The sequence below is a fragment of the Puma concolor genome, chromosome F2 (assembly GCF_028749965.1).
Source record: "Puma concolor isolate L17-30 chromosome F2, mPumCon1.1.hap2, whole genome shotgun sequence".
Classification (NCBI taxonomy): Eukaryota; Metazoa; Chordata; class Mammalia; order Carnivora; family Felidae; genus Puma; species Puma concolor.
Window position 1 is genome coordinate 57,731,952 of NC_141684.1, and position 23,591 is coordinate 57,755,542.

The following is a 23,591-nucleotide window of genomic DNA, read 5'->3' on the forward strand; positions in this document are numbered from 1 at the left end:
ACAGAGCATGAACGGGGGAGGGGCAGAGAGAGAGGGAGACACAGAATCGGAAACAGGCTCCAGGCTCCGAGTCATCAGCCCAGAGCCCGACGCGGGGCTCGAACTCACGGACCGCGAGATCGTGACCTGGCTGAAGTCAGACGCTTAACCGACTGCGCCACCCAGGCGCCCCAAAAGTTGAGTATTTAAGAAAGAGACAGTGTTTAGCAGTGCTAGAGCCTTAAGGAAATGGAGGAAGATGGACTATTAGTGACCATTCTAAGCAAAATTACTACATATAGAAGAGTGTTTCCAGATCATTTCAAGTTTGTTCTATTATTTAGCTTAATGTTTCCATCAGGATTCAATTTTTGTGATTCCACAAAACTGTTGTGAACTTCATCCAAGTCCTAGTCAAATAAACAACAATGCTGAACTGGTGAAGTAGAAATTAATGATAATTTGCTCAAATAGAAGTATAGCATGGCTTCAGTGGAGTTTTAATTGAATAACAATTTCAATATTTAGACAGTTACTAAAACTGGTATTTTTAAGATAGAAATACATCTATTAACATGCTACCTTTCAATATTTGGGAAAATTTTACATACATCTTAATAAATAGGTGTCAGAATATATTAACTATAGGATGGAATATGCCGTCAAATACCATCAAAGTAAAATTGAATGACATACTTTCTAATTGTTTTCATAATTTCACAGAGTTCATATAATTTCATAAACTGCAGAATAGAGAAAGATAATTACTGGTTTTTTCCCTTGCTCTGCCAAGGGATAGTATAATAACCTTAAGAAAGTTGGATAATGCAAACAAATAATCTGATTAATTCACACTTTTCTGTTTTGTTATGTATGAATGACCACAGAAAATCTTTTCCATTATTTTATTTCTTACAAGTGCCATTGTATTATTTTTCTTATGAATTCAAAATAAATCCATATGAATTCCTTGATTTCTTTACTTCAGAATACTTGGTATATACCAACAAAGACTTAAGGGAGACTCAAGACTTAGGGGAACAATATTTAAAATTAGGTGAACTATTATCAAATACCATGAACTAATATAACAATAAAAAGAATTCTATAAACAATAAAATAATGGCCACCCTCTGACCAAGTTGCTAGACAAGTTACTTAAGCAATTATCAGAGAAAAAAAGATTCAGAAAATGATATATAACTGCTGTATTATGGGGAAAAAACATATTAGACTCTGCAGACAATTTGTTTTAGACTTATGAAAAACAAAACTTTCATTTATAAAGGAAAATGTATATTTAATGAGAATAACTATTGTTATTAGAGAATATATGTACATATTAAAAATGTATACTTGGAATCCGTGATAAAAATGTATTTTACTTAGTGTGATGGTTAATTTTATGTGTCACCTTCACTGAGCCATGGGGTATCCAGATATTAGTTTAAACATTATCCTGGGCAAATCTATAAGGATGTTTCTGTATGAGATTAACTTTTAAGTTAGTAGACTGTATAAAGAAGAATGCCCTCCCCCGTGTGCGTGGGCCTCATTCAATCTACTGAAGGCCTAAATAATAAAAGGCTGAGCAAGAAAGTATTTACTCTCTGTACATGGTGGCCTTCAAACTAGACCTCTTATTCTGCCTTTGGACTCAAACTCAGACTGAAATTTACATACAGGCTCTCTTGGTTCTTAGGCCCCAGACTTGGGCTGGAACTATACCATCAGTTCTCTGGTATTCCAGCTTGCCAACTGTGGATTCTGAAACTTCTTAGCCTCCATAAAAACATGAGTCAATTCCTATAATAAATCTCTCTAAATGCTAGAAAGATAGATGATAGATAGATAGATAGATAGATAGATAGATAGATAGATAGACAGATAGAGCGAGCTATATATCTCCTATTGTTTCTGTTTCTCTGAAGAACCCAGACTAAGACACCTAGTAATACCATTTCCCTTCATTACTGTTTTAGTAATCCTTTTAAAAGAAATTTTAAAGAAATTTCTCCCTGATTACTGCATAGTTCAAGAAAATATTGCCAATGTTGTTGTCTCGATTCCTGAAGTCATCAACTAAAGTGAAAACTGAGATGCCATTCAGAAAGGAAGAGTGGAAATATCATGTAACGTGGAGCTGGGATTCTGCTGACCTGAAGTCCAGTCCTAACTACTTTATTATTAACTTTCCTGAGTTTCAATTACTGCATCTGTAAATTAATGACTTTGGACCAAGTGGATGTTTTTCAAGCTTCTCTTAGCAACACAACTCTTTCTCAAAATGAAAATCGTGTGGAAAAGCAATATATTTTACATGCCTATAAACAAATAAAGCAGTGAAAGTGTCTATCCAATAATCAAGCACCATGGGAGGCAAATTGAAAAGTGCTGAACCAGCTGGTGCCACCCAATCCTACCACTGGGGAATCCTCAAACTGATGATGTTTTATTAATCATAAAAGCAACATTTATTGACAACTGGGCTCCACACTTTATATACTTTACTTCATTTATTCATCTAACACTAGATGGAAAATGAGGTCCACTTCATTAATTTGCCCAGTCATCACACAGCTAGTAAATGATAGAGCCAGAATTCAAACCCAGGACAATTCAATGCCAAAGCCCATACTGAATTTCACAACTGTCACCATTTGTTAAATATTTACTATGTACTAGGCGCTGTGCTTGATTAAGACTCATAATTATCTTATAATTTGAATATATATATATATTTTTTAATTTGAATATATTAAACCCATTTTGCAGCTATGAAAAACTGTCTTATATAGGTCATGTCTCTCTTTTCTTTGACATCAGTAAACTATTCCCCAGCAACTTTTAGTATTTCAAGCCCACCTGCATTCTGTCACTGTTAATAATAAACACTATTCCCAGAGGTTGGATATGCATTATGAATATTTCATTGTGTGTGTGCTGATATGTGTGTGTATATGTGTGTATATGTATATGTTTCAAAAGCGAGGCACTGTGGTGCCTTGGAGGGCTATAAAACACACAGTTCTTCCCTTTCAGGAACATTTAGTCTCATTCCTTTGTAACAGTATTTATAGACTGCTCAAGAGTTTAAAGATAATCATTATTATTACTCCGAGTCTGTAAATAAATTAACCCCACTGAGAATAAAAAATGATCACCCAATGACTGGAAACATTTAATATGAATTAGCATTTTAAAAAAAATTAGTAGACATTTAAACTTTATTCCAAATTTTTAATAAATATATGGAAATAATATATAGTCCCATCTTCTATATTCTAAACATTGAATATTAACATTCTAAGCCCACAAGTAACAGCCTGAATAAAGAATATTCAAACCTCCAAGAATAAACAAACAGGTCAGACAATCAGAGAAATTATTTTTAGCATTCATAAATCAAAGAACACTTGGTTTCAGATTTTTCCTAAGTTAGAGCCTCTTCAGTTTCTTACAAATAGAACATAAAGAGAAAGTGATTTTAAAGAGATATTGAGCCTCATATATTAAAAATAAAGTGCTGGATTTCATCCAGAAGCAAAGCGGTAATTGTATTAAAATGTAGATGCTGAAATCTCTCCCTGAGCTGCCTCTTGAAGTTGACCAGGTCATGCTAGCAATTGCCAAAAATCCAAAATTGGCACTTCTGAAGTCAGTGTATCATGGTTGGCCAGCTGGAAAATTGCCTGAGGAGTTCCAATAATTTGAAAATCATCAACATAAATTTTCTCCCTAAAAAGAATGCTTCTTCTGGGGAAACTGAACCACTATTCCAGAAGGCTGTTGACACACAGGTACTTTACCAACAGCACATCCAGGTATTGGCCTGAATTTATGCTTACAGGTCCAAAATTGACACCCACTTGGAAAGAATGCAAAAGAGTACAGTCTCATGTTTTAGGAAACAAGGAATCCTAGTTTAAAAAAAAAAAAGTCCATATTAATGTTTGAAATGAATCTTAATTTTGGGTAAGAGTTCTCTATCTGTGGTAGAATCTTTCACCAATGGTTCTTAACAATAGCTTTTGGTGGAAAAGCACAGTGATTTCTGGTATAATTGAGAGTGGAGTTTGGGAGTTCACTTTTGCCTAACAAAGTCGCCATTCACTCTGCCAAAAAGACTTTACCAAGAGTAACTTCATGTTACCTGGTTGAAATGCACTGTACAGTATATTAAACACTAGCCAAGAAGATCTTTACAAAGACTTTAGAGGGTAGCCAAGATTCTTATCATTCAACTTGTGGAATGCTTTATCTCTGAAATCAAGTTATGTAACCTATCAATGGAACAATATTTCAGGGCACTCTGATCAGCTTATTCTCTCCTATCAGAGAATTTTTAATACAAAAATAAGCTTCTTTTTGAGTAGGGGGCTTGTTTTTATTTGCTCTGCGATATTTTGAACTCCAAGAAGTCATTTAAATGAGGTGGATGATAATCATCAAAAATTTCTAAAACATTTCCATGGAAGACACAGCCAGCCAAAGTGATGACAATCAGCTAAGGAGACAAAAATCTGAGAATTATTACTTGTATTCCCTCACAAACTGCATTTTAAAGGAATGCTAGCAAATGCTCTTTGTTTAATGTTAGATATGCACTGAATTAACTAGCAATGGAAACAGTGAAGAATGAATGCCAGCATATATATTTAATAAACTATGGCACCAGTGCATTAAAATTTTCTACAAACCTAGAGAAAGATAAAATAATGCTTTGTGATAATATAACATTTTCACATAAATCATGGCAATTGATTCATATATTGGTGCTTTGAGTGAATAGGAAGGAGTTGTCCAAATTTATAGATGAAGAATAAGTAGAGATGTTTAATTGTGAATATGGAGGGGTGAGTTACACGGATGAGGTCAGCGAGGATGATAACACTAATAGTGTTGGAAAGGAAGAGAACAGGGAGGCGGCTAAAGCAGACAGACTGGGGATGAGTGGCCAGAAGTAGAAGCCACAGCACTTACATCTGTGGCTAATTTTAAGTGCTCTATTTATGACGAAATTCTACTTTTTCAAATGTCTAGTTCATTTAAAAAGCTGACAGATTGAGTTATCATTTTGCCTGATGCCCAAACATATAACTTGATTGGATCATGAAAATCCTTTGTATATAGATTTACAGGGATTTAAGCTGCTGAGCATATTTTACTTTTGACGTTAGGGTGTAAAATGAATTTAAAGATGAATCAAAAAATAAGTAAGCGAGCAAATGCATCCATTCAGTAAACACGTATTGAATGTTCTTTGCATAACTTGCCCCTCTCATCATGCAGGGTCATGTCAAGTGTTGCTCTTCAAATATACCATGCCTGTCTAGCCAACATCATCAGCCCTGCCCCCTTGCGGTCTCTAGCTCATTATCCTGTTTAATGTCCTTCATAACTCTTATAAATGTCTGGAATTATCTTATCTACTTGTTTACATGTTTATTTTCTGTCCCTGCCTGCCATCCACCTCCAACCAGAAGCTCTTTGAAAGCAGCGAGTGTGTCCATTTTCAGCAATGCACCCTCCACAGTGCCTTGAGAAGTATCTAGGTACTGTATGTACTCAATATATATTTAAGGAGAAATAAAGATCTGCCAAATTTTACATAATGTTTTATACAAAGTATAAATTTTATGCAAAGCAGTCATTTTACATACATCGTTGCAATTCTCAGAAAAGTACTATGAGTGGCTGCAGTTAGCCTACATGTTTCAGGAACATCCTCCTACACTTTCTCCAGCTCATAGTTCATACAAGAGAAAATCAGTGTTCACAGACTGTAATTGCTGAAAGACACCCATGCTCTCAAGATGTCTTCAGTACCATACACTCACCAGATTGAGTTCCATGTGCCTTGTTCATTCTATGTTCCAGATGTAGGAGGAAGCACCGACCTCACATAAACTTTCAGTGACGTTTTGTTTCCTAAACAGGATAAAGCACTGGCAACTACTAGAAAAATCCACCCACTTTGCTCCTCCAATTAGCCCAACTATGTGCAGATGCTAAGGCACGTTTCCACACATTAGGCTAAAAACAATTAGATCTACCAGGGAAAAAACCTCTCTATGTTTTAAAAACCACTGATACACCCTAGTTAATTCTATTGTTAATTTTTCTTTAAGACAGGGTGCACATTATATATTTAGAATCTGGTTGTTTCAAATTATAACATTGTTGCTAGATTGCTCTTTTTTGTCAAAATACACTAAATGTTCTTCTAGTGTACACAGCTAGATTTCATTTCCTAGCTCCACAGTGAAGTGAGAATATGTGTCTGAGATCTGGCCTGAGGATGATGCATGGTTATGGGCAAACACATTAGGAAGCAACACTAATGGACTGAACTCAGAGGACGTCAGTGAAGGTGGAGCCTGGGAGCCCTGAATGATCACAAACAGGCACATCCAGCAAGGTTCACCTCACTGGACTACGACTTAAATGAGATATAAAATTTCTATTATATTAAGCCAGTGAGATCTTAGAGATGTTCTGCTACTTGGCTAATGTTACTTTCCATCATATTGTTTATGGTAGAAATTTTAAAAATACAAAAATATATTGCCTTTTCTCTCATGGGTTATTATTCTAGGTGATCTTCAGAATCATTTTGTTAGGATTTTAATTAGAATTGCAATGAATATATATGTTAATTGGAATATAGCGTTACAGTTGTAACACTAGATATTGTCATCCAGAATAAGGCACACATACCCACTTATTCAAATCACATTCTGCATTTAGGAACTGCATATTTCTTGTTACATTTATTCTGAGGTATTTGGCTTATTATTTGCAAGGATATTTTTATTATTTGTAATGACAATAGGAATACTTTCCCCTAAGTCACATTTTTGCTTATGGGTTTATCAAAGTTGCTTTACATATTTCATGACCAGTCACGCCTGAATCTTCTATTCTTTCTAATAGTACTTTTTCCTATCGATTCTCTTGGGTTTTTCAATTACGCAACCACATCATCTATAAATAATGTTAATATTGCCCCTTCTTTTCCAATGTATATAATCATTATTTCACTCCTTTGTCTAATTTAATTATCTGTAGCATTTCTAACAAATACTAAATAATACTGGGGAAACTAGGCACATCTGCCTTATTCCTGAGTTTACTGGAGATGCTTGAAGTGTTTCATTGCCAAGAACGATGCTAGCAACCGGTTTAAGAAATATGTATAATTTTTCTTACAGTAGTATCATTCCCTTCCTATTTTTTAACATATTTTTCTTCTTTGACCTGTACTCAATTGTACAAGAGATTTCATATTATTAAACATTTTTGCCTTCTTGAAATAAACCCCACTTGGTCATGACATATTGTAGTATAGCGCTGGATTTTATTTACCGTTTTGCACTAATATTCATAAGTGAGATGATTCATCATTTTCTATTTTGTGATATCTTTGTCAGATTTTGGAGTTAATATCATACTAGTTTGGGTTTATTTTTTTAAGAATTGGATGGCTCTATTTTCTATGCCTGAAACAATTTAAATTGCATAGGAATTACCTTTCTTTGAAGGTTTGAAAACATCCATGAAATTCTTTCATATTTTCGCATGCAAGGCCCTAATTTAACAACATAATTAATTCCTTCCATGATCATTGTTTTATTTAGTATATCTATATATTTTCAGTCAATTTTGGTTATTTGCTATTCTTTGGAAAATTTAGAAATGTGTTCCTGACTTTTTAAGTTGGCTACATATTGTGTAATATTGGTGTAAAAAAGTGGAAATTCAATATTTTTTTCAAAAAGGTTTTATAAAGGAGATATTCTTAAAAGTATGTTTCAAGGATGTTAATAGAATAATATAAAAAGAGGATCCATGGTCAATATAACTGGGAAATGCTTTAAAAACAAATTTTCTTTTCTATAGGACTTCTCAGAGTCCTTAATATTATTATGAGCATTTTCTTTTTAAACGAGGCATTGGGCATAATGTATACAACACTGCCCATACTTAACTGTGTAACCTTCCCCCCTCCCCCACTATTTTCTTTCAAAGAGAATCTCATGAGACTTCTGTTCTCTGGTCTCACTTTGGGAAAGAAGTCTAAAGAAATCCAAATAACAACTTTATTATTGTAGAACTATTTTCAGGACCTATGAGACTAGAATGTTCTGGAATACAATCCCTTATAGAAAACACATAACAATACAATAAAAATATCTAAACTTCAATGGCTCAGAAAGACTCTAGTTTTTATTTGACTCAAACATTTTTCATGGTCATACCTTTGCTTGCAAAGCACTCGGAGAATTTCTGAAGACCTTAAATTAAATACTGTGTAAAAGATGAAGCTGCAACTATTTGAATATTTTTAAATATTCAAATAAACTTAGCTTAAGTAATGAGGGATTCTGCACAATTTTTATATATATTAACTAAAATATTTATTTAAGCAGGGGGTATTTTACATATCATAGATATTGGTCATAAAATCAAAGTTGTTTCCACAATGTTATGTTGTCTCCAACTTACAGATGAGGCAATGTCTTATTCTATCTAAGCAAAGCCTTTTTTTTTTTTTTAATTTTTTTTTCAACGTTTATTTATTTTTGGGACAGAGAGAGACAGAGCATGAAGGGGGGAGGGGCAGAGAGAGAGGGAGTCACAGAATCGGAAGCAGGCTCCAGGCTCTGAGCCATCAGCCCAGAACCTGACGCGGGGCTCGAACTCAAGGACCGCGAGATCGTGACCTGGCTGAAGTCGGACGCTTAACCGACTGCGCCACCCAGGCGCCCCTGCAAAGCCTTTGTGTAACTCTTCAGGGACTTGATCTTTAGGAACAAGCCTATAATGACATCTGGAAAATTTTCAAAAAGCTGAAGAAAGAAAAGTAAGCGCTAATGTGTGACTGACTACACCTTGTCAATTACAGATGTGGGTTCAAACCAGCACATGCTCAGAGACTGATACTTCCTTCTTTTCTGAGACCTATCAAGGAAAACAGAATATGGGCCCCAATTTAAGAGCTATACTTAAGCAGTCAAGAAACAGAATGGATCGGTAAAGCATTCTTGCATTTGGAAATTTTAACATTATTTTTATAAAATTATTACAACCTCAGGCCTCATTAGCAATAAACAAACAATCTTGAACTCCATTGCCTATAATTGCTTGAGGAAATTCACAGAGAGAAAAGAAGACAGTATATACAGTTAAAGCAATCTGCCTCACATATAATGGCTCCTTTTATCATTTTGTTAAAAGTATCTAAATCAAAACAGTAAGTAAGCTTCTCCTGGAAATCTACAGAAGCATAAGAGTCTGGCAGTGGTGTGCTAGAGCTGGCTTGTATAGCTCTCAAGAGCCAATTGTGCACGTCCTTCCTAACTCTGCATTTGGTAATCCCACATTGTGGTAGGATGGGGAAGCATTTACATCATGAGAATTGACAAACTTTAAAATCAGAAATTTTTTCCCCAGAAAGTTGGTTACAAAACATTTACCAGCATAGTACTGTTAATTATCCAAAACATATTAATAATGTCAATATCAGTAACTGAATTATGCGGTTTGTGATAAATATGAAATATACAATAAACCATGAATTCACTCATTCTAAGAGTTTCAAAAAATTACACGTGCACACCATACATTTTATTAGTTTAACATACTGCAAATTCTACTACAATTGATACATATTGAAATTATGATAGATAATGTTATAGACTTGTTTCATTATTATTTATAAAACTTTGGAACAGATTCTAATATTTAACATAAATAGCTAGCTGTCTTTGGTGTGAAAACCAAATTTATCAAACGTTAGGACTTATGTGACTGGTTTGGCACATGTTTTTTATTTATTCTTTTTCCTTATGGTAATGAATTTGCACATCTCAATTTTTCCCAAGTTTCCCAGTGATCTAGTTCACAGAACTTAGACTTCAGAGTTTAGCACATTTGATTTATTATTTTATCTAGATGTTTAATTAGATATTTATAGGAGCCATAGATGATGTTTCTGTCAAGAAAATTAAAGTTTACAGAATTAAATATTATAATTATTCAAGATACTCACATTTCTGTACACTGATTTTAATTACAAATTTCAAAAAAGATAAAATGTGTTCTCTCGGTGCTATAATGATCTTTCTTTTGTGTAAAAACTTTCTTACAGATGTAATGGTAATATTAGTTATTTTGCACCATGTTAGAAAACTTTGGTAATCTGATATGCCTGTAAGTATCAAAAAGTGTCAAGGAAGATATTGTTATTTTTGAAATAGTGCCTGTTGAAATAATTTATCTACCTCTTACTATACACACACACACACACACACACACACACACACACACACACACACACACAATTTAGTTTTAAAAATCACATAATCTGAAGTTAATAATGTAAACTCAAGACACAGGAAGATAAATACTTCGAATACACCAACAATGAGGGTAAGTATAGCTAAAAACTTTTGTTCTCATACTTGACCCTGCCCTTCCCAACAGCCAAAGAAAAAGAGAGAAGGCATGAAAGTTGTGTGTGCCTTACGATTGGAAAAATTAAAATTTTACTTTTTCCAGAGAGACAGTACTTTCTCCTGCTTAATTCATTTAATAAATTCATCCAATAAATATTGATCAATTGCCGACTACATGTTAGGCACTACACTGAAGCTGAGCATACAGAAATTAAGCAGCTGTGGAGGTGGTTACAAAAATCAAATAAGTAGAAATAAGTATAATGTGTGCCTTGCTGTAATGGATGTAGAACACTGTGGGGCACCAAACGAGTGAGTAATATATTTAATCTAGGGGGGTGACCATAAAAGTTTTCACAGAGACTTTTCCCAGAAAGATTTTAAAATTAAATGTATCTTTGTATGACAGGCATTTCAAGTAGAGAGTGTCACAAGCAAAGGAACAAAAACCCATAACAGCAGGGCACATTCAGGGAACTTCCAGTACTTTTAGTTCTGTTGGAGTATAGAGTTTGGGGAGACGGAGAGAGATTGAAGGTCACGGCGCACAGAGAGTAACAGATAATAGGAGAAGAGAATTGGGGATATTGACAGTGTCTACTCTGAGAGAAAATAAGCCTAAACCATAGGCGGTAAAGAAGGGAGGCTAATAGGGCGAAAGAAGAGATTTCTAGACAGAGTTCTCCATGAGTGAGTTAGGAAACAGAGACAGTGGTGAGAATGTGATAGTATAAGTAGACTTTCAGAAGTAGAGAAATTCGAAATTCTTCCAGACTCAGAGAATTTCTGCGGAGTGGGATGACCCTGATAAAATAGGAGTGATGGTAACTGGAAATGAGGAGCTCAAGAAATTGAGAGTCTAAGATCTGGTTCAAATACCCAATTTAATGGTAGGAACTGGATAAAATAGGAACTGGGAAATAGGAAGCCATAACCTACCTACCTATGCTTCTTCTGACTTTTAAAATATTGCAAATTATTTACTATTTAAATTCTTTAACTCCCCCCTCCCCCACCCCTGTCCCAGGCATTTTTGCATAACAATGGTGCTGGAGGATGGTGTGCCTTATTTATCCTTTTACTTATCATTTATGACAAATTGTCACATCCCCTTGGGTGTACATACATGTATGTATGCATGAGTGCATGCTTTTGTGTGTGTGTGTGTGTGTGTGTGTGTGGCATGCTCCAGCTTGAGATATACAAAGTATGGATAGAAGAAAAAAGGGTGGCATTTGCAACCAGCAGTGTTCATTATTTTCCAGGAATGGGTTTAGATCCAATTGTTATCACTGTTTTTCTGGTAAGGAAACTAAGACTTAGCAAGCTTAAATAAATCAGTAAGAAGCAGAACTGTGACTCAAATCTATACTATCTGACAAAGCCTCCATTCTCAGTATTATACTGGGCTAATTAATTAATCATTAAAATAGGAATAACATCTACCTCATAGAGATAGATAAAAGATTAAAAGTAGAGATTCAAAGTGGTTGCGTTGTTAACTCCTTTTGCCTGGAAGTAAGATTTGCTTATGAATGTGTGCATGTGTTTATGTTTTTATGTAGTGATTTATTTCCCAGCCCATTCAGAAAAAACTCCATAAGTGTTCAATGAGTATGTAGTACATTGAACTACAATAACTGAATTTGATAATGCATAGGCACAAAAATAATTATATTCAGAAATATACACTTTCAAAAATATTTTATTCAAAAAACCAGCACTTTTTATGTATAGAGCAAAGTTCTAAGTAGATCATCTATGACTTCATTAATTACTATTCATTTTAATATTATTAACATTAACATTACCAAAGAATCAATCAGTATGAACAATAAGGACCCCCGAGCTTTTTTCATAAGAATTTTCTCTACTATTTACCTGGAGTATTACGGTTGACAATAAGTGTAATGAAGAGAGAATGTGAAAGTTGGGCCTGCTAATTGTTAGTGGATATTTCTACATCATGGAAGAAGAGTTATGGAAAAAGAGGAATACATTGTGCTGATAAAAATTATTCAATGTTTAACAAGATCTAATACAGCAAACAATGTCCAATCAATATCTCATTTTTTGCAACATTCCAAAGTTAGACAATCAGGTTTCAACTGTATCTATTTTCTTTTAATTACATGAGTCTTTTAAAAATTCCTTTTAGGTTTTTTATCTAATGTAGTGGGCTACAAAGCCATTGTTTTTGTCTATGTAGAACAATTTCCCCACATTGCCCTTATTCTGGTAGCAGATAGGCTTTCCTGGTTAAAGAGATTGGACATGTAAGCCATGCCTGGCCAATCATGATCTCCTAAACTTTTTGGCTAACTGATAACATAGTATACAAACAACAAGAAATTGCTTTATTTTCAAGTTTTTCATGAAGTTGGTAAGCCAGGAACACATGGCTCTGTGGCTACTTATGAACATCTTTATCAGCAGCATGAATGAGGGTAGTTTCCATTGAAAGAAAACAGGCCACCAAAGAGAGAAGCTGATTCTGGAGATGGGGAAAGAAAGACAGTTCAATGAAACTAAAACTATTGGTATTCACAGATCAAGCATTAATTGCAGTCTACCCACTTATTAATGCCATGAAATCCTGAATTGTTTTCTGTTTCTTAGTATTCAAAAGGTCATGGCTAACACTACAGACTTAGATCAAAAGCTGGTTTCTAATTCCAACCAGTTGGACAATCTTGGGGAAATCACACTGTGGCTTATTTCTTTTCCCCCTGGGTGTGAGATTCCTTACTCAATGATTGATATGAACTTAATCCCTTGGTCTTTGTTCTAATTTTCCATGATTCTATGACCTAAAGATACTATTAAATTAAAATGACTCTTTCACACTCTATCCTAGTTTTGCTCATATATCATTCCTTCTATAACCATTTCTCTGATTCCTACCCTGTATTAGTCCTACATAGTGGAACTGAAAGAGAAGAGAGTACAAAAAGAAAGTATAACCAGTGGTATTTTGCAGGGTTTAATTTTTGATTTGGCACTGTTTTCATGAATTGTATGATCTACAATATGAATTGTAGATAAGTTACTTAAATGAAAATTATTCATTCTCTATGGAAATAATCCAAATATGTTTATGTTTATTACTAAATATTTTATGTTAGAACTTATAATCTAAACTTAAAACCATAATAAAGTCTATACTAATCAGATTTTATTCAGAAAAGTTTATTAGACACTTTGAAAAAATGAAAAAGTACTTTACATATCACCCAAACTGGGTCTCTTTGGGTCTCATGCTTAGCGCTTTGCTCTGCACATTAAACACTCAATAAATGTTTGTAAATTAAATTAAATTAAAGGAGTTGCTTTTACTGCAGCTCACATGCCCTCCCATGATTAATGAATCAACACTAAGTGAGAAATTAATGAGTATGCTTTGTGCATCAGGAAAGAAAAAATGTGTTCTGTTTTAGAGAGGGACAAAATTTCACAGCAGGGGAAGAAGAGAAGCAACTCCAGGAATTAACAAGAAAGAAGCTTGCAATTATAGCTACTGACATGTGGATAAACTCAAAATAGGTACTAACATCACTACCAATGAGCTGACATACACACTACTTCATATTAATCAAGACTTGACAAATCTCTTCTCCATACAATTCGGAAAGAACAGAAGGCGGAAGAATCTACCCAGGAGAGCTTCAAACAGAAACAACTCCAAAGTTAAGATTTCTCATGGCTGCCTACATCTTTCTATCTATTTCCCATAATCAAAGAACCAGAACACACAGGGACGATCAGACAGTAAAACTAGGCAACCCGAATGAAAAGAGAAAGCCAGCGGGGATGGACCCCAAAACTGGAAAAGGGGGTAATTCTGAATCCACGTGTAGGTATGTTAGAGAATTGCAGCAAATACAGAAATCTAAGCTGTCAGGCAGACAACTAGTATCTGGAAGATCCCTGTATAGAGCAGCTGATCCTGAAGGTGGAACATAATCATCAATGGGGAACAGCAACAGGCAATAAGAAGTCTGAATAAGCAAGCAAACAGGAAAGGATGCAAAGGCATGGAGGAGCCTGGGGTTAGGTAAAATTGGGCAAGATTCAGGGTTCAGGAGAGCAAGTCATATAGAAAGTAAGTAGGAGACAGGGAAAGGTCACATTTTTGGTCAAAGGCTTGACAACACCACTTACTGCAACTGGGGCATAAGCAAGGGGCATCCCTTACAAAGGGATGGCCTGATGTTGAGTCAGCAAGTTATTGTCCCAAGGCCCATTAATATTTCTCAACTATGAACTGAATTGGTCTTGGGCCTGGACCAGCAGTAAATTGGTTGAGATACTGTATGCCAAGTGTCAAACAGAAAAGAAACACTTCACTAACACCGTTTCCTTTTTAATTTTCTTTCAATTATTTTATTTTGGGGCCAGAAACAGAAAAATCACACAACTAAAATACTCACTCTACCTCTGCAATGTATCCTCAGTCCCATCACCATCTGAACACTGGGATTCTTAGCATAGCACTTCCATTATTTGTTTTACTGCTACTGATAGCACTATGCCCTTATGAAATAGTATGTGCTGTGAACAGAGGTAATGCAAGGAAGAAATAAGCAAGAGAATCTTGCCAGGATTTCAGAATCCTGGCAAAGTAGAGGGGTGCCAGGGTGGCTCAGTGGGTTAAGCATCTGACTTTGGCTCAGGTCATGATCTCGCAGTTGGTGGGTTTGAGCCCCGTGTTGGGCTCTGTGCTGACAGCTCAGAGCCTGAAGCCTCCTTCAGATTCTGTGTCTTCCTCTCTCTCTGCCCCTCCCCTGCTCATGCTCTCTCTCCCTCTCTCTCTGCCAAAAATAAATAAACATTAAAAAATTAAAAAAAAAAAAAAAGAATCCTGGCAAAGTAGCTTCAGGCCCTCTCAGTACATTTAAGGATCTCCACATGCAGGAAGGAGCCCACTGTTACTTCTCATGAACTCCACAATGGCTGCTGAGTGTGGTTATTGGAAATGAAACACTGGTTTTCATTCAGAATTACTTGCTGATGTATATAGATAGGGAGAGTAAAAGAACTGATTAGAAAATTATACCAGTGTCTCCTTTATGACTATTCAATTCCAAAATTTTTGTATTGAAACCCTACTTCCCTCCCTCCCTTTTAGATCTGATAAAATATAACACTAAATAATTTCCTCTAGAATTCTGTAGTCACTTGATATCAGTGCCCAATAAATACAAGTGGTTGCATTTTTTGGTTAAGAGATGTATGGGGGTGGACTATAGTTTTCAGATTTGACACTAACATTGACATTGCAGTATAATGGCAATTAAGCATAATTCTGAAAAATAGAGAGAATAATGATCTACTGAAACAAATTCCTCCTACCCTTGTCAATTAATTTTAGTCTAACAAGTTTCTCCCTTGCTACAAAGTTATATCCACCCACAGTAATCTTCACATAGCTATAGAGTTTTCAGTATTTGAAAGTTTAGAAATCCATGTGAACTAGTTTTCTTGAAATATATTGGGATTTACTTATCCTTTCTAGTAAGATGCAGTCACCAAAGCATTTTTAAAAGCTATCTTTATTCTTTACTGACTAGGAACTTGATTTGGTTAAAATTATTATGACATATGTTAATTTTATGCCCCTCAACTAAAAATGATGCAGAAATTTAAATCTACACTTTTTTAAAAATACAGACTTGATATGTGATGAAAGAAAACTTATTAAATTTTACATCAAAATAACTGCTAAAAAGAAACTATGAACACATTTAATATAGGACGTTGTAACAATTAGTGTTCACTCCTGCCAACAGGTTATTTTCTCCATTTATGATTTTAGGTTTTACAATGTAATCATCAGGCCAGTAATAGCTAATCATGGCATAAAATAAAGTTAAAATGTTTTCCCAGTCTTATAAACATTTGCGCTCCTAGACTTTTCACTAGTTGAAAGCAAGGAGACAGCCTGTTAGGTAGCTGAATATAGAGTATATTGGAATTGCGCCATATGCTGTTTCAAAGAAACATCTGACTTAGCTAAGAACATGCTTTTGATTTATTAGTTGACTTCTGTGCAGACATATGTGATTTCTTGATTCTTTTATTCGTGTCACACTTTTGATGCAATCAACCCTCATGTTCTCTTCTCCTTTTCTTCAATTTCTGGGAGAAAATACAATCAATCACTGAGGAAATGTGGTAGGGTAAGAGCCCTTTTTCTAATACAATTTTCCTTTTTTTATCCTGCTGTTTTAAAAAATATGTTTTTGAAAGAGAAAATAAATGAGGTGATTTAGTGGTGATCTTCCTCTCTGCACATTTTCAAATTTGGCCTGCCTTGATTTGTCAATTTTGATATTGGAAATTGATAGAAAATGATAAAATTCCTCTTACTTTTATACTAATTTGTTCCTAAAAGAAGAAAAAAAAAAAAACAGTTATAGTTTGTCATCTCTTCCAGTACCTAGAATTCTAAAATAAAAATGGGGTTTTAAAGACCAGACAGGCAACTGGTATATGCCTCAGATGCAGTGGCAAGCCCACTGCTAAAGGTAAAGGAAGTGCATTTTATTATCACTTAGCACTTATTGAGAACATACTAGATGCTGAAGAATATCAATACCCTTTACCTGGATTATCACAAGTAATGTTCCCCACAGTTCATAATTCAAGTATCGGCCTTTGCCCCATTTTGCAGTTAAAGTAACAGAGTCTCGGGACTTCTAAGTTACTGTCCAAGGTCACACTGCTGCACATTCAAACAGATGTCACTTGACTTCATGGCTTGCAATACTAAATTGCCCTCTTTCTTATCAACTTTAAAACACGGTAAAGCACCTAGACTCTCTTAGCTTTTGTTTTCTATTCTATTCTCTAAAGCATGAGTGATATCCCACCCCTTCAGACATTTGGGAAGAATAAGTTGATTAAAAAAAAATGCGTGAAGAGTTGAGAACAGTAAGGCATAGACTTCTATGGATGTGAGGAAACCATAAAGACTCTTTGGAGAGATTACATTTTCTTAAGTCATCTGCCCAGATAGTCTTACAACTAAGAACCTTTGCTGAATCACACAACTATTTTAGAATCGGGGCTCGAACCCAACTGCGCAACCAACTATACACTTTTCCCAACCATCTTGAAATGGAACCTGATAATTTCTGCACCTTAAATACTGGTCTGAGCAGTCATTTGATATAATAGGAAAACAAACCCACTGAATTGAAAGGATGGAACAAACTGTTAACATCACTAAAACTACTGAGGGCTAACCTTCATGCTAAGTGGTGAGATGAAATACAGACATGGTTTCAGGGATTCTACAAACGGACCAGACCAATGGATGAGAGGGGGACAAAGTACTAAAATACATGTAATTATTCCCATTCTCCCACTTTCTGAGAAGGAAAGATACTCTGGCTACTGGTTTGGTTTATTCCAACTGAGATGGTTGTTAGTCACCAGTTACCTGTGTGGCTAAAGCAAATGGTCAATTTTCAGTCTACATCTGGCTTAACTTTTCAACAACCCTGAGAACAATTGCTATTTTCCACTTGGCATCCCTTTTCTTGCTTTCTCTCCTCCCTAACGGTTTCTCCTTCTTATTCCCCCCAACTGGATCTTCCTCTTCTCTCTGATACTTAAATGTTGGAGTGTCTCAAGGCCAGTCCTTTCTCTCCTTTTCTTAGGCATTGTGGCAGAAACAAAAATAACAAAAATATGAGCGGGTTTCTAGCAGGGAAAAGCTAAGGCAAATAGGCAAAAGTGAGGAGCTGGCCTAGATATCTGGCTTGTTTGTTGACATTTTGAAAATGCATGAGAGGAAAAATAAAGATATGGAACCCAACAATGGCTGAATGTCCAATTAAGAGGATTGTGCACAACATGGTACTTCTAACACACAAAATGATCTAGTAATGATATTGCAAGGAGGAGGTAAAGGCCAAAAGGAGCCCAAGAACTAGAAAAATGAAAAACTCAGCAAACAGAATGAGGGTCCGTATGGAATCATGTGAGCAAATGCTCTGTGGCAGAATGAAGTAAAATCTTTAAGTTGGCCAAAATGGCTCAGAGAAAGACATCTAAAGAAGTAGCTCTCCCCTAGAAGAATGTACACCTAAGTTACCAGCAATTAAGTCTAGAGAAAGAGACATGTCTCAAAAGAGTCATGGGTGTGACTATTGGCCAAGAGAGATAACCAGAATTAAAGACGCAAAGCTATGTTTTTGTGAGAGTCATACTGTCTGCAGCCTGGACTACAAGAGGATTGTAACCATTTGTTACTTAACATGTCCACTGGTCTCCTAACATTCAGAAGCAGGAAGCAGAGGCTGAAAAAATTACTCAGTCCCCAGAGAAAGCATAGTTTCTAAAGCCTTCCTCAGGTGTAGTCAAGGAAGATGACACAGATGGAAGGGGAGAGAACTAAGGATCATGGAAAACAGTAGAAAACTAGAAAGTAATCAAAGAACATTTCTGCATACCTCGGGTAGAGGGTTATGTAAGTCTAGGTCCTCCAGATGCCAAGACAGGATTAAACATGGAACAATTTTATTAGGGAAAAATCCTATGTAAAAAGGGACGGAGCCAGATGTAGCTGAGAGAGCCATCAGACCATGATACAAGTCTGTCCGTGACTAAAGGGGAGAAAGGGAGAACATCGGGAAGCATTCTCGACTGCTGTGCAGTTGAAGCAAAGTCTAACAAAGCCACAAGGGTACTAACAAGTCAACCCACTCATAATTCAAATTTGGGCTTTTTCTTCCTCCTTCCATACATAAATATTGTCAATTGTTCCATATGAATGTGAACTGTTTCTGGTCCTCTTTTATCAAGGGAATGGAAAATAATGCATTTTACAAGGCAGCACCCATATCTTTATCCCTGAGGCCTTATTGAAATATTTTAGCAATAATACGATATCTAGCACAGCAGATTCAATTGGGGTTACTACTTGGTTAGACCTACAGTAGTTTATAGCGATTTTCCTGCATCCATCTGGTCTCTGCCTGATGGCAAATAACTTGATATATAATAGAGACCACCACCCCTGCATCATTTAGGTCTTAAATAGTGACACTAATCTCCACCATCCCCCCTGGGATAAAATACTGTTTTGATTTTCTATCTTGGCTGGGGGTTAGTGGGGATTAGTTTTTGAGGTTTCCATTTGGTCTTCTTCATTATAATATTACTTACTCCATAGGCCAAGGACCCACTGTGGCAGTTAATCCTATTCCAAGTATGTATCAATTCTGATTATGTTCTCAGGACTGGGGAAATGACCACTGGGTGGGTTCATGGAACAAGTGGACACATCATGAGCTGGATTTTAGTCAGGACTTTATTCACTACCTGGTCTCTATAGCCCCACTCCAACAGGAGGCCAGGAGGACATGTTGGTCTCTGGTTATCAATGTCAACTCAGAGTTGAGTCCAGTAGTCCTCCTAACTCTTGTTATTCTCCTTTCCCCAGTGTACTCTTACCCAGATAAATGACTGTAAGTCTCCTTGGGGAAGGCAGGAGAATTGTCATGGTATATACTTACTATGGGGTTGAAGAGCCCATCCTCTTAGGAACCAGGACACTTGTTTAGTCAGTGAGTTCCAGATCTGAAAATTGACTATCCCTGAGAACTGAGCAAGGCATCTTGGTTTCTTATTGTGCAGGACTATTTTCAGCCTCTTGTTCCTCTATCATTTTCTTTTCTCACTCCCCCTCCTCGCTCTTTCTTTCTCCCACTCCCTCTTCTGTTCTCCCTTTCTTTCTTACGTATTGATGTTAGGCAGCACTATTATTTGCCCCACTATTATTTGTGGGGACATGTGCTTTATTTACCATCTCTGCAACTCCCAGTGACCTTGCTAGATTTTAAAATAATTGTGGCCCCTGGCTTCTGGTGGTTAAGCACTACCACCTGGCCTCTACCACTGATGGGCCCCACAGGACATCAATTCATGAAATGAGCACAGCTCTTTGACCCCTACCATCGTCACTGGCCTACATCTCTCTCACCAGCACATTCCTGATGACTTTGGTGAGTGATCTGTCCTCTCAAGTATTTCATGGAACATAATCTCGTTGTGGATTTTTTGGCCTTACATAATATATCCACTCCAGCATGCCCACTTTTCTCAAGCATTTTTGCCCTTTCTCTACCACCTGCTGGGCCAACTCAGGCATTCCTAACTTACTGAGAGTTGGCCATTATTTTTCCAGGTTTCTAAGAGCCACCACAGGAGCACATTGTCCCCTGCTCGGGTCTTTGCTATGGTGGTCACCCTTATTTCCCAGGAAAGTGTTCCCAAGTTAATATATCCTGATGTATTCAGACTTACACTCTGGCCCCTTGACCAAGTACTCTTAAAAAATCCCATCCCTAGTTATTGGTCTGACAGCCAGGAGAGGTGAGGAGGGTAATGTGAACAGGGCACCAGTTGCCCTGTAGGGAGAGGCTTCTGCAGCATCATCCAGCACAGCTGAAGTGCCAGTCCTTTCTACAGAAGGGAAGGGTGGTCACCTCCACATATCTAGAGGGTCTGGAGGGATTATAGAGTGAACATCCTCAGATCTCTATACCACTTCTTAGGATCCCTATGTTTTCCCTACTAGGCAGCTGACTTTCCCATAACAGATCTACCTTGGCTGAGAATGCAACATCCCTATGCTTCTGCAAATCTCACAATTAGTTCTCCTCTCTGCCATTTGAGTATACTTGCCTTTCAATATGCGAAAACCACCCCAGCTTCCTAGTTTTCACACTTAGTCATTAACCATCCATTAATGGGAGGCAAACTTCCATTATCTTTTTCCACTGCCTCATTTTAATATAGCAGGTAGCCAGCCAACTCCACTGTCTTTGTAGGTATGGTTGCCTGTTTTGGTCACCTGTGGCCATACCTAACTCTTTTGGCCAATGACTTCTGTCTTTAGTACAATGTTTGAGATGTTTGTGGTTGACTGGAAAAATAATTTTAGTTCAGTCCAGCTTCAATCTATGTGACCTGTGCAGAGCCCTGCACTCAGAAGGGCTCTGCTGTTTGCATCATGAAATTGTCAATGATTTCATATTGGAACTTGTGTTTTGTAAGTAAAGTCCAGTGAGACAATGGTACATGTGAGCAGAGGAGATAAAGCAAATGCATGTCACCCTGTTTTCTTTCCTCCCTCCCAATTTAGATGTATGCTCATAAAGTCCACGAGCACAGGATTCCAGTGTGCCCACAATAAGTTAAAGTTTCGAGAGGCTCAAATTAAGTGCACAGTAAGTATGTTATGTCTACAACTGAGTAAGCAAGGACACCAATAGCCGCAAGTGGCTATGCTTTCTGTTCAAACCAGAATTGCTTCAAACACAGAAAGAAAGCAATGGTGTTTTAAGAAATGTGAACAACCAAGAAACTTTATATTCTTTCTTACTCATATCAGTTTCCTGTATTAGTAAACTATTTTACATTTAAAATTATGACAGAGAAGGAAAGGAAAAGCAGGACAACCCATATTCCCTTCTCTTTTTAGTCCTTCCTTACTCTCCAGGGAGCCAGAGGTGGAAAGTGTTGGTAAAATGTGTGTGTATCAAGAAGTAAAATAAAAACAGTTGAGTTAGTTTTGTGTATTTTTCACTGTTCTGATAAGGAAAAAGGAAGATATTCAAATACAAGCTAAAAAAAAAGATATTCAAGTACAATTTTGGTGATTCCACATACAAATCAAATGTTCTTAATATTTGCATTTAAAAGAGATATTGCACAATACAAAGATGAATGGCAAAATTCATGCTAGTATTTTAAACTTTTAATTTTCTTTTACTTAGAACACTGAATGGCAAATTAAAAAATACCATGACAAGAGAGACCATGAAGGAAAGGTAAAGGCTTCATATTTTAGTAGCTTTAATGATACTTTTTCCCTTACTTTTTTAATAGGAGGCTCCAAATTTTCAATTTGAAGTTACTTCTGCAAATTATGTAGCCAGCCCTGGCCAGCAGCTAGTTATTTGACTTCTCCCTACCTCACTTATTTATTATTGACTGATTAAGTGAAAAACAGGTTGTGGCTGCTCAGGTCCCAGAATGCAGCTCCAGGCCTCAAAATGAGGGGAACTGATGTGCAGGCTGATTTGCTGGGAGGAAGCATGTCATAGCAATTAAGAACGCACATGCCAGAGCTGAGAAAGCAAGTGCAAATTCTGACCTATTGCCTTTATGATCTGGGGCAATTTACTTATCTGTCTGTGCCTCATTATTTTTATCTGTAAAATGGGATTATGATTATAATAATGCCTACTATATACAGTTAGGAATATTAAGTGAGCTAATATAGGTAAAACACTTAGAATACTGTCTGGCAGATAATTGGTACTACATAAATATTAGTCATTATTTCACAAAATAGAGGGAAATAGCCTAACCTTAAGGAGAACTATGAGCCGTCTATACTTTATTATAAATTAGTACTGTATTATATACGTTAGCATTATTTTTAAAAATTACACATTAGAAACATTTTCCTTCATTAATACTACTTACACATACATGGATATGGTATAAGATTTTGATAGGTGAGCAGAAATCCATGATGATTACCCCAAATGTATCTGGTCATCTTAAGCTTATGAGTAGTGCTCAGACACTGCTTCAGGTAGCCAGTCTATAGATAATCAGATGCATTACTGCTGCATTGTGTCTAAGCTACAATTACTTGGGGATGAGGAGAAATTTATGAAATTTTAAGTTAAATGTTTATTTGGTAATTCACTAACCACACAGAAAAAAATAACTCACAACAAAGCTAGCTGAAACACACTGGCCTTGATGTATCCTAGAGACTCCCCAATGTTTGGATGTTCCAGCACACACGGATCATATATTATATTGAAGTAACACAACTTGGAAGGTTCAGTACTACAGAGAATAGAGCCTGAATTTAGCTAGAACTGGGAAGTAATGTTTGTAATTAGAGAGACCTAAGTTCTCATTTCTCTAAACAGCTATGAAACTCTTCCATGTTCCAAATCCCTTTGGAAATATGTGAATGTAAGAAGGAAATAAGTGCCCAGCCTCAATAATTAAAAATACCACTGCAACATTTATCTTAAAAGAGAGAGTTGCATGCTGGGAAAAGAAACATTTCAACCTGATTACTAAGTAAAATAATCTTTAACAAAGTATTCACAC

The 23,591-nt window shown here is 36.2% G+C and overlaps 1 long non-coding RNA gene across 1 annotated transcript in view; it reads right to left on the bottom strand.

Moving 5' to 3' along the window:
* LOC147572041 (uncharacterized) overlaps positions 1-23,591 on the bottom strand; it is a 411,310-nt gene that overhangs the window by 376,912 nt on the left and 10,807 nt on the right. The gene's annotated exons all lie outside the window — the stretch shown is intronic.